Source organism: Physella acuta, unplaced genomic scaffold (genome assembly GCF_028476545.2).
Source record: "Physella acuta isolate Inbredline_101_S28 unplaced genomic scaffold, ASM2847654v3 ptg001603l, whole genome shotgun sequence".
NCBI lineage: Eukaryota > Metazoa > Mollusca > Gastropoda > Physidae > Physella > Physella acuta.
Genome location: NW_026733117.1, coordinates 1 through 11,289, shown reverse-complemented (window position 1 = coordinate 11,289; position 11,289 = coordinate 1).

Below are 11,289 nucleotides of genomic sequence, written 5' to 3'. Positions count from 1 at the left end.
TTTGTTGTCTTATTTTATGCATGTCCGCTTACGGGGTTTATGCTAGTTAAAAACTATTTGTATACATTTTACTCATGTAGATGATCAACAAATTCGATTCTAGCTATTGAGCAGTTGTTTTTTGTCTTTCTCTGAGAATCCATCCATACGATGTATAAATACTTTAACTATGAATTAAGGGCCTTATGATTGTGTTTTTTTTTTCTATTGCAATAGATAGGCTCGCATGCTTAATAAAACTTTATAAAGTTTAGCAAAAGATTTTACTATATTTTCTTACCAATGGAGTGTAATTTTTATCTCTTGAATGTCCAGCTCTATTTTATATAACGTAATACTCAGTGAGGTCCATACAATGATCGATTAATTTTGTCATTAAACAACTCAAATCTTTGATTTGTGTCCATTTGTGTTTTATGTAACCGTTTTTAGACTCTGTAGCTACACGTCATGTTAACTATTTGTTAAAAATTGTTTAATTAATACAGTAACTAGTGTGGAATGGTATGATCATGTGGTGTAGCACGAATCTGGATGTCTGGAGTTCAGTCCCTTTCTCACACATTCGTTAATCTGGAAATCTGGAATTCAGCCCCTTTAGCACAAGTTCATCAATTTGGATCCAGTGCCGTAGCGAGGTCGGGTGTCACGGTGCGGCACTAATGATTTCACCCTCTAGAGGCGTAGCGACCCTTCCCGGGGACAAACTTTCAATTTTCGATTTGCACCCCCCCCCCCCCTCAAACGTGCACCTCTTAAAATACTATTTAACACTCGAATTAATCACTTAATTAAGTGGAATTATCATTTTTCTCTATATATTTTGCTATGTTTGCCTTGGTGTCACTCGGTGCGGTCCGCACCCCCGCCCCCCCCCCCCTCGCTACGCCACTGTTTGGATGCCTGTAGTTCAGTCGCTTTAGCACAAGTTCATCAATCTGGATATCTTGAGTTAATTCCCTTTAACACAGACTTGTTAAGTTAATCTGGAAATCTGGAGTTCAGTCCCTTGACTGAACTACACAACCACTGAATTCACCTTGTGTAAAGACTTAGATTAAAGATTGTACTTCAGTGTTAATAATCAGTGTTTCTTCCAGACTTTTCTCTCCGTGGGTGGGGGGGGGGGGGGGGGCACTTGATTTTTTTCGGGGGGGGGGGGGGGGCGGACACTGGTAAAAGTATATATTTTCTATATTAATTCCATATAAATTCCATTTCTTTCGGAATGCCTGGAAAAAACTCTTTTTAATAATATAGCTGCTTTTTAAGCTGTGATTTAGGAAGTATGGCGGCACACTTTAGCATTTAAAAAAAAGGTAACTTTAGCAGTTATTTTATTTTGGAAGCTAAGTGAAAATTGCCTTTAATATTAAGCTTTATTTTCTATTAATTCATTATAAAATATATTATACTGATATAGTGACTGGTTAACATATTTTACCCTACACAAAAATACATGTCCCTTTTCCTTCCATACAAAGGGAAAAAACTCATTTAATATTTTGATATATTTAATCACGCTTTACTTATTCCCCTTAGTGAAGGAAACTTGCAAAATGTATATTTAGAGAAAATGGTGAAAAGGTGGGGCAGGGCGATAAGCTTTGACTTGTTATCACTCTGTGGATGACCTGTAATATTTTTTTTTTAGTATTGACAACTGGTTTTAATATAATTACTAATACGCCAAAAAGATAAATGTAAAAAATAATTATTAAAAACAAGTAGGCCTACTGTTTAACAGGGGTCTCCAAACTACGGCCCGCGGGCCGGATGCGGCCCGCGAGGTCCTTTCATCCGGCCCGCGGCGATCTTTTTGTCCATGGAATAAATGTTTGTTAGAGATGGCTGAGGACCATTGGACAGAAAATTCAAACAATTTGAAAATGTAGCTTTGGATGCAAATACCATTGCCCGCCGTGTTGCAGACATTGGTGAAAACATCGTGACTCAAATAGCGGAAAATGCAAGCAAGTTCAGCCATTTTTCAATCTGCAATGGATGAGTCGCTGGAATCTGCTCCACCTCTCAACTGCTTGTGTTCATGAGGTGAGGATGAAGACATAAATATAACACAAGAGCTGGCTTCCATACATAGAATGTATGGCACTGTTACCGGAGAGGATATCTGACCATAGATAGTTTAGAGACATGTTGAAAAATGCAAGCACATAATCGCAAGATTAACCATATTTCACAGCAGTATCACGTTCAATGGCTGCGCCATCACTTCAGTAGGCGCGCAATGGTTTTTAGTCATGTAACTCTATTGTAAATAAAACATGTAAAGTACTGAAAAAAAAATTCATAAAAAAAAAACGTTTTAATAACAAGCTTTTATGTAATAATGCACTAAAAAGTAGAAAATAAATTATAGACTACTATTTAAATTACTATAAAGAAAAGCGTGGGTCTCTTCTCAAATATTAGTAAAGGTATCCAATAGGTACTAAAGTGCTAAAGTGACCCACGCTTTTCTTTATAGTTATTTAAATAGTAGTCTATAATTTATTTTCTACTTTTTAGTGCATTATTACATAAAAGCTTGTTATTAAAACGTTTTTTTTAATGAATTTTTTTACCCCCTCCGCTTGTAGGCGTAGGCCTACTGTCATAAAAATTAACTAGGGCAACATGTATATTTATTTTTTGTTAAGCGCGACAACTCTTTTATACTGTCGACAGCATCATCCAAGCTTGGTTACTTCCCCTAAAGAGAGGATTATAATATCTGAATATGTGACTATGTGATGAGGGTATGTCATGCCACCCCCCCCCCCCCCTCCCTACACGGACAATATAGAACACAATATTAAAATCAAATATGAAATAAATAATTTAATCACCGTCCACCCACACTAAGGTAAATGGATGGGGTGAGTGGTGTGTGTGGAGGAGGGAGGGGGGGGGGGGGTGACTATGAAGTAAAAACAATCGGTAAAATAAGTTTCCTCGTTAGAGGCATCTTCAGAGGCGTATCCAGGTTTTCGGCGTAGGGGGAGCGGAAATAGCAAAAAAAAAGGCGCCGAATTTGTAACATCTTATATATATATATATATATATATATATATATATATATATATATATATATATATATATATATATATATATATATATATATATATATATATATATATATATATGTATATATGTATATATATATATGTATATATGTATATATATATATATATATATGTATATATATATATATATATATATATATATATATATATATATATATATATATATATAAACACACTACAACCAGAAACAATGAACGCGGCATAATCTGTTTCGTAATCCTTGTAAAAAATTTACATAATAATTCCTGGGACATCTATTAAGACTAGAGAAAAGGGGAAATAATCAATATCTTAATATAAATATGTATATGTCTACACATTTTATTAAAAATATCAAAACAAATTAATAATTACTTCAGAATCTAATAAAGTAGCTTAACACTTTTCGATTATACAAAAATATTTTGTCTACATTCAGAATTAAATAAATAGTCTTCATAAATGCTAAAGTATTACAGCATAATGAAAGTTTTTTAAATCAGAGTTGGTATAAAACCCAGCTTTTCGACATAGAAGTAAAACATTCGGAATAATAGCTTACATATAACTAAAATATCGATCTTACAATTCAGATCATGCACTTTTAATTAGCTGATGACTTTTTGTGTTCTTTAATGATATTTTTTTTTTTACATAATGAGAAGGTATGGGTTAGATCATTGTATTACTCACACACCTTTTACTGGTAATTGCAAAAACAATATTCATAGAGATTTACGTTTCAAATGTGCCGACCAAAGATAATTTTTTTAACAAATATCAATGTTTAAAACTTTGAGTTTAAAAAGTTTCCAAAAAGGCGCCACTTTGCTAAAAATGGCCAGAGGGGGAGCGGCCGCTCCCCCTGCTCCCCCCCTGCGTACGCTACTGGGCATCTTATTTATTTAATAAAATAACATCAAGTTTCAAAGACTAGTTCTCTTTTTTCAATATTGTTTGAACGTATGGGAAAAAATTCTACCTTCCTTTTAAAACATATTAAAGAAATAATACATAAATTGAAACGCGCTGGAAGTTATGTGATGTTGTATTACATTTTTAAAACAAGTTACGAGAAAGATTTCAGAATTATACCCTATGTACTTCACAATGTCGATGGATGCTTTAGTGATACAGAACATAGTTTTAAAAAGTTCTAAGCTTGTTACCAAATATATACTGATATATGTGTATGTTGTCTGGTGACTACAGTTAGATCGGTTGTGTGATGACGGAGTTTTGTGTGTACGTGAAAGTGCTACGTGTAAACAATGTGTAGTGAGCTTGTCTGACATTCATGTATGTTCGATGGGTGGGTGTAGGACAGTGTGTAGTGCAAGGTTAACAAGTGCTGGTGTGTTTTGACATGTGAGTAGCTGAGCTAGTGTTCAGGGGACGAACAATGAGAGATGGGAAAAGGGAAACAACTGGTGACACGGACTATGGAGGGAGGGGGGTGTGAAGGAGAATAGATTAAACTTAACACGCATGTCAAAACCTATGACATGGTGTGTTCAACAGCTATTTTACTTTTTATTTTTGATATGGGAAATTTCTTAACGCGTGTTGGCTATTGAAAAGACTTCCCAAGATAAACTAGCTCAACTGTATCGCTTTGCTGTTTTTGGTAGAAATATTAAATTGTGTAAGTTGACTGGATTCTGTTGTTCATTCTGTGTGTGTAGATTCTGTGTGGGGAGCATGATTTGTTCGTGGGATCAGCAAGGACTGTTTATTTCTGGACATTGCTTCTATGTAATTAATAGGACCCATCACCAAAAAAAACCAACAACAGAGGAAACACCAACAAGGCTCCATCAATAAAAGGCCCGATCAACGAGAGGATCAATAAGCTAGAGGACCCATCAGCTAGTGTACCCATCAGCTAGAGGCTCCATCAGCTAGATCAACAAGATGATCAAACACAATGAAAATCAGTAAGTGCGTAGCGGGCTTGTATATGTATACAGTAAACAAAAACAAAATATCATAAACAAACTACCACAAACCAACGAACATAAGTTACCACCATTAACTGACAACAGACCAACGAACAACAACTAACCCATTAACAGACAACCAACCAAACATAGACCACAAAATCACTAACTTTCAAATGACAAACAATTAGGACGTCATTATACCTCCCAGTCTACAAGTAGGACATCATTACACATTAAGCATGTAAGTAGGGCGTCATCACATATTCCAGTACATAATTAGGACGTCCCAGCATACAATTAAGGTGTCATTACACCTCACAGCTTACCATTCGAACGTCATTAAACCCCCAAGCCTACAAGTAGAACGTCATTACACTTCCCAGCTTACAAATAGGACGTCATTACACATTTAGTATATAAGAAGGACGTCATTACAAATCCCAGCACACATGTAGGACGTCATTACATATTCAAGCATACAATTAGAACGACATTACACATTCCATCAAACCATAGGGACGTCATTGCACATTTTAGCATATAATTAGGACCTCATCACCCATTACAGCACACACGTAGGACGTCATTATACATTCCAGCATACAATTAAGACGTAATTACACCTCCAAGCTTACAAGTAGGACATCATTCCACACTCCAGCATAAATGTAAGTCAACCTTGCACCTCCCACCATACATTTAGCACGTCATTACACATTACAGCATACAATTAGCACGTCATTACACATTACAGCATACAACTAGCACGTCATTACACATTACAGCATACAATTAGGATGTCGTTTCACATCCCAGCATTAAATATGGATGTCATTATACATCTTAGCATACAATTAGGACGTCATTGTACATCTTAGCATACAAATAGATGTTTGGTTTTAAACATTCCAGCATTCAATTAGAAAGATGTTACACATCCTAGCATATAATTAGGACGTTATCAACATTCTACCATATAATTAGGACTTCATTACACCCCCCAGCTTATAAATAAGACGACATTACATATTCCTTCATACAATTAGATCGCCATTACATATTCAAGCATACAATTAGGACGTCATCACACATTACAGCATACAACTAGGTCGTCATTATACATTTAATAATATAAATATGACGTCATTATACAATCACGCATACATATCGGATCATTAAACATTCTAGCATACAATTAGTACGTCATTACACATCCCAGCATAAAATAAGAACATCATTAATATTCCAGCATACAGTTAGGATGTCATTACATATTCCAGCATATAAATGGGACGTCATTACACCTTGCAGCATACAAGTAGGACGTCATTAATACCGCCTGCCCCCATGACCCCCTAAGACCTCACAAAACAGCTTTTCATATTTATGTATTTTAAATTGGATTTTTACTTTCTCGTATATACGAAGTATAGAGAAAGTATTGTAATCGTGCACAAAAATAACATGAAATTTTGACAGTTTTCACCGTTTTACTCCTCAGTCCTTCATCACATTCGAAGTATAGAGGACTTATTTTAATCGGGCAAAAATTATCAATCCAGATTTATCAAAATTAAGAGGTTTTATGCGTAATCCAGTCTGAAAAACTGGGCTTTGCAATTCTGTCCGTATGTCTGTGTGTCTGTCTGTCCGTGTGTAAACACGATAACTTGAGTACCGTTACAGCTAGGTTGATGAAATTTCATATATAAGTATTTTATCAAAATCGTAGATCCGCATCAACTTTTGTGCGATTTTCGATAACCGGAAGTGGTACTTTTTCTACTTTGAATTTTTCAAAAGCCGATAACTTGAGTACTATTTCCGATAGATAAATGAAATTTCACATGTAAGTAAAAGATCTAATTCTCTACCTTCTGTTAAATTTTGAGTAATTTCCATTGACCGGAAGTAGTAATTTACGCTACTTCCGATTTCTCAAAAAACGAATGTAAATTAGTACTAATAATATTGCGCACTATTGTGCACTTTTTTATTTGGCGTTCACTTGGTGTGCAATTCTTTTGTCTACGAGATTTTATTCTATTTTTAAAACTTTAAGTATTTAAAATGGATTAAGAATCATGTCTATAGCCCGAGTTCCCATCCCCTGTTGTTTTATATAAGAATATTCGAGAAAGATTAGGGGAGATCACTCCCGGTTTATTTTAAAAATGAAATTATCTTTCTATCAATTTGTCTTTGATTAGGATCAACATTGAGTAAGACAGATCTGCTTTTATTTCGACTTAAAATAAAACATGTTAAATTTTTATTTATTCAATTCTACATTTTTTTTAAATGCGAGAGTGGAACATCACACTACTTGAACCATCTACCACTACTCATAACTGTTCGATCCCCACCCCCTCCCCTTTTCGCTAATCCCGCTAGGGCCGTAGCCTACTGTCATAAAATTAACAGGGGCAATAAAAATGTTTATTTTCTTTGTCAAGCGCGACAACTCTATTAATACTTTCAACAGCGTCATCCAAGCTTAGTTACTTCCTCTTAATAGAGGATAATATTTGAATATGTGTCATGCAACCCCCCCCCCCCCCACACACACACACCCCTCCACGGACAATATAGAACGCAATATTAAAATAAAATATGAAATATATAATTTAATCATCGTCCACCCACACTAAGGTAAATGGATGGGGCGAGTGGTGTGTGTGTGGGGAGGGGGGGGGGGAGAGGGAGGGGTGACTGAGGTAAAAAAAACAACTGTAAAATAAGCTTTCTCATTAGAGGCATCTTATTTATCTAATAAAATACAAGTTTCAAAGACTAGTTATCTCTTTCTTTGCGAGTTGTTTAAGAAGCATGGGGGGTCACCATCATTTTAAAACATATCAAAGAAAAGAATACGTATAGAAACGCGTTGTATTTATGTGATGTAGTATTACATTTTTAAAACAAGTAACGAGAAAGATTTCCGAATTATACCCTAGGCAGGGGCGTTGTGATGGGGGTGCTGACCGCACTAGGTGACACCATTTTGTGGGGTGACACCAAGGAAAAAATTGGAAAATATATAGATCGTTCCAGTTAAATGAATGATTAATTAGAAATAAATAGTCTTCTTTAATACACAAATTAAATTGTGTAAAATTGTGTGGTTTCTGTGTGTGGATTGTGTTTTTAGATTATGATTTGTTCCTGGAATAAGCATGGACTTTATTTCTTAACATCTTCTCTATGTAATCACCAGGACCCAGCAAGAAAAAAACCCAACAACATGAGGAAACATTAACAAGGCTCCATTAATAAAAGGACCGTTCAACTAGAGGAACCATTAACTAGAGGACCCATCAGCTAGAGGACCTATCAGCTAGAGGACCCTTCCGCTAGAGGACCCATCAGCTAAAGGACTCTTCCGCTAGAGGACCCATCAGCTAAAGGACCCTTCTTCTAGAGGACCCATCAACACGATGATCAGACACGACAAAAATCAGTAAGTGCGTAGCTTGCGTGTATATTTACACAGTAAACATAAACAACATATTACCATGCCAGATCAGCAGCGTTCAAGCAAACTGTCAGAGGTGAGCCTCTCATATATGGGCTTTACCTTCTCAGCCAGCACAAACTCTGACAGAAAGCAGCTGCTTTTACCTGTGTGTGAAGGGGGTGTTTGCTTGAGAGCCATGGCTCTCTGCCAAAAGCACCAAGACTCAACTCCTGTGGGACAGTCATCATGGTTGGGCACTTCGTCAGAGGAAGCTGCATGGTAGAAGCTCATGAAGATTTTTTTCCTCAGTTCTTCTACATCTGCACATTTACCGGCACATGAGGCGTGGAACATGAGGCGTGGAACATGAGGCGTGGAACATGAGGCGTGGAACATGAGACGTGGAACATGAGGCGTGGAACATGAGGCGTGGAACATGAGGCGTGGAACATGAGGCGTGGAACATGAGGCGTGGAACATGAGGCGTGGAACATGAGGCGTGGAACATGAGGCGTGGAACATGAGGCGTGGAACATGAGGCGTGGAACATGAGGCGTGGAACATGAGGCGTGGAACATGAGGCGTGGAACATGAGGCGTGGAACATGAGGCGTGGAACATGAGGCGTGGAACATGAGGCGTGGAACATGAGGCGTGGAACATGAGGCGTGGAACATGAGGCGTGGAACATGAGGCGTGGAACATGAGGCGTGGAACATGAGGCGTGGAACATGAGGCGTGGAACATGAGGCGTGGAACATGAGGCGTGGAACATGAGGCGTGGAACATGAGGCGTGGAACATGAGGCGTGGAACATGAGGCGTGGAACATGAGGCGTGGAACATGAGGCGTGGAACATGAGGCGTGGAACATGAGGCGTGGAACATGAGGCGTGGAACATGAGGCGTGGAACATGAGGCGTGGAACATGAGGCGTGGAACATGAGGCGTGGAACATGAGGCGTGGAACATGAGGCGTGGAACATGAGGCGTGGAACATGAGGCGTGGAACATGAGGCGTGGAACATGAGGCGTGGAACATGAGGCGTGGAACATGAGGCGTGGAACATGAGGCGTGGAACATGAGGCGTGGAACATGAGGCGTGGAACATGAGGCGTGGAAACATGAGGCGTGGAACATGAGGCGTGGAACATGAGGCGTGGAACATGAGGCGTGGAACATGAGGCGTGGAACATGAGGCGTGGAACATGAGGCGTGGAACATGAGGCGTGGAACATGAGGCGTGGAACATGAGGCGTGGAACATGAGGCGTGGAACATGAGGCGTGGAACATGAGGCGTGGAACATGAGGCGTGGAACATGAGGCGTGGAACATGAGGCGTGGAACATGAGGCGTGGAACATGAGGCGTGGAACATGAGGCGTGGAACATGAGGCGTGGAACATGAGGCGTGGAACATGAGGCGTGGAACATGAGGCGTGGAACATGAGGCGTGGAACATGAGGCGTGGAACATGAGGCGTGGAACATGAGGCGTGGAACATGAGGCGTGGAACATGAGGCGTGGAACATGAGGCGTGGAACATGAGGCGTGGAACATGAGGCGTGGAACATGAGGCGTGGAACATGAGGCGTGGAACATGAGGCGTGGAACATGAGGCGTGGAACATGAGGCGTGGAACATGAGGCGTGGAACATGAGGCGTGGAACATGAGGCGTGGAACATGAGGCGTGGAACATGAGGCGTGGAACATGAGGCGTGGAACATGAGGCGTGGAACATGAGGCGTGGAACATGAGGCGTGGAACATGAGGCGTGGAACATGAGGCGTGGAACATGAGGCGTGGAACATGAGGCGTGGAACATGAGGCGTGGAACATGAGGCGTGGAACATGAGGCGTGGAACATGAGGCGTGGAACATGAGGCGTGGAACATGAGGCGTGGAACATGAGGCGTGGAACATGAGGCGTGGAACATGAGGCGTGGAACATGAGGCGTGGAACATGAGGCGTGGAACATGAGGCGTGGAACATGAGGCGTGGAACATGAGGCGTGGAACATGAGAGGCGTGGAACATGAGGCGTGGAACATGAGGCGTGGAACATGAGGCGTGGAACATGAGGCGTGGAACATGAGGCGTGGAACATGAGGCGTGGAACATGAGGCGTGGAACATGAGGCGTGGAACATGAGGCGTGGAACATGAGGCGTGGAACATGAGGCGTGGAACATGAGGCGTGGAACATGAGGCGTGGAACATGAGGCGTGGAACATGAGGCGTGGAACATGAGGCGTGGAACATGAGGCGTGGAACATGAGGCGTGGAACATGAGGCGTGGAACATGAGGCGTGGAACATGAGGCGTGGAACATGAGGCGTGGAACATGAGGCGTGGAACATGAGGCGTGGAACATGAGGCGTGGAACATGAGGCGTGGAACATGAGGCCGTGGAAACATGAGGCGTGGAACATGAGGCGTGGAACATGAGGCGTGGAACATGAGGGTGGACATGGCTGGAACATGAGGCGTGGAACATGAGGCGTGGAACATGAGGCGTGGAACATGAGGCGTGGAACATGAGGCGTGGAACATGAGGCGTGGAACATGAGGCGTGGAACATGAGGCGTGGAACATGAGGCGTGGAACATGAGGCGTGGAACATGAGGCGTGGAACATGAGGCGTGGAACATGAGGCGTGGAACATGAGGCGTGGAACATGAGGCGTGGAACATGAGGCGTGGAACATGAGGCGTGGGAACATGAGGGCGTGGAACATGAGGCGTGGAACATGAGGCGTGGAACATGAGGCGTGGAAACATGAGGCGTGGAACATGAGGCGTTGGGAACATGAGGCGTGGAACATG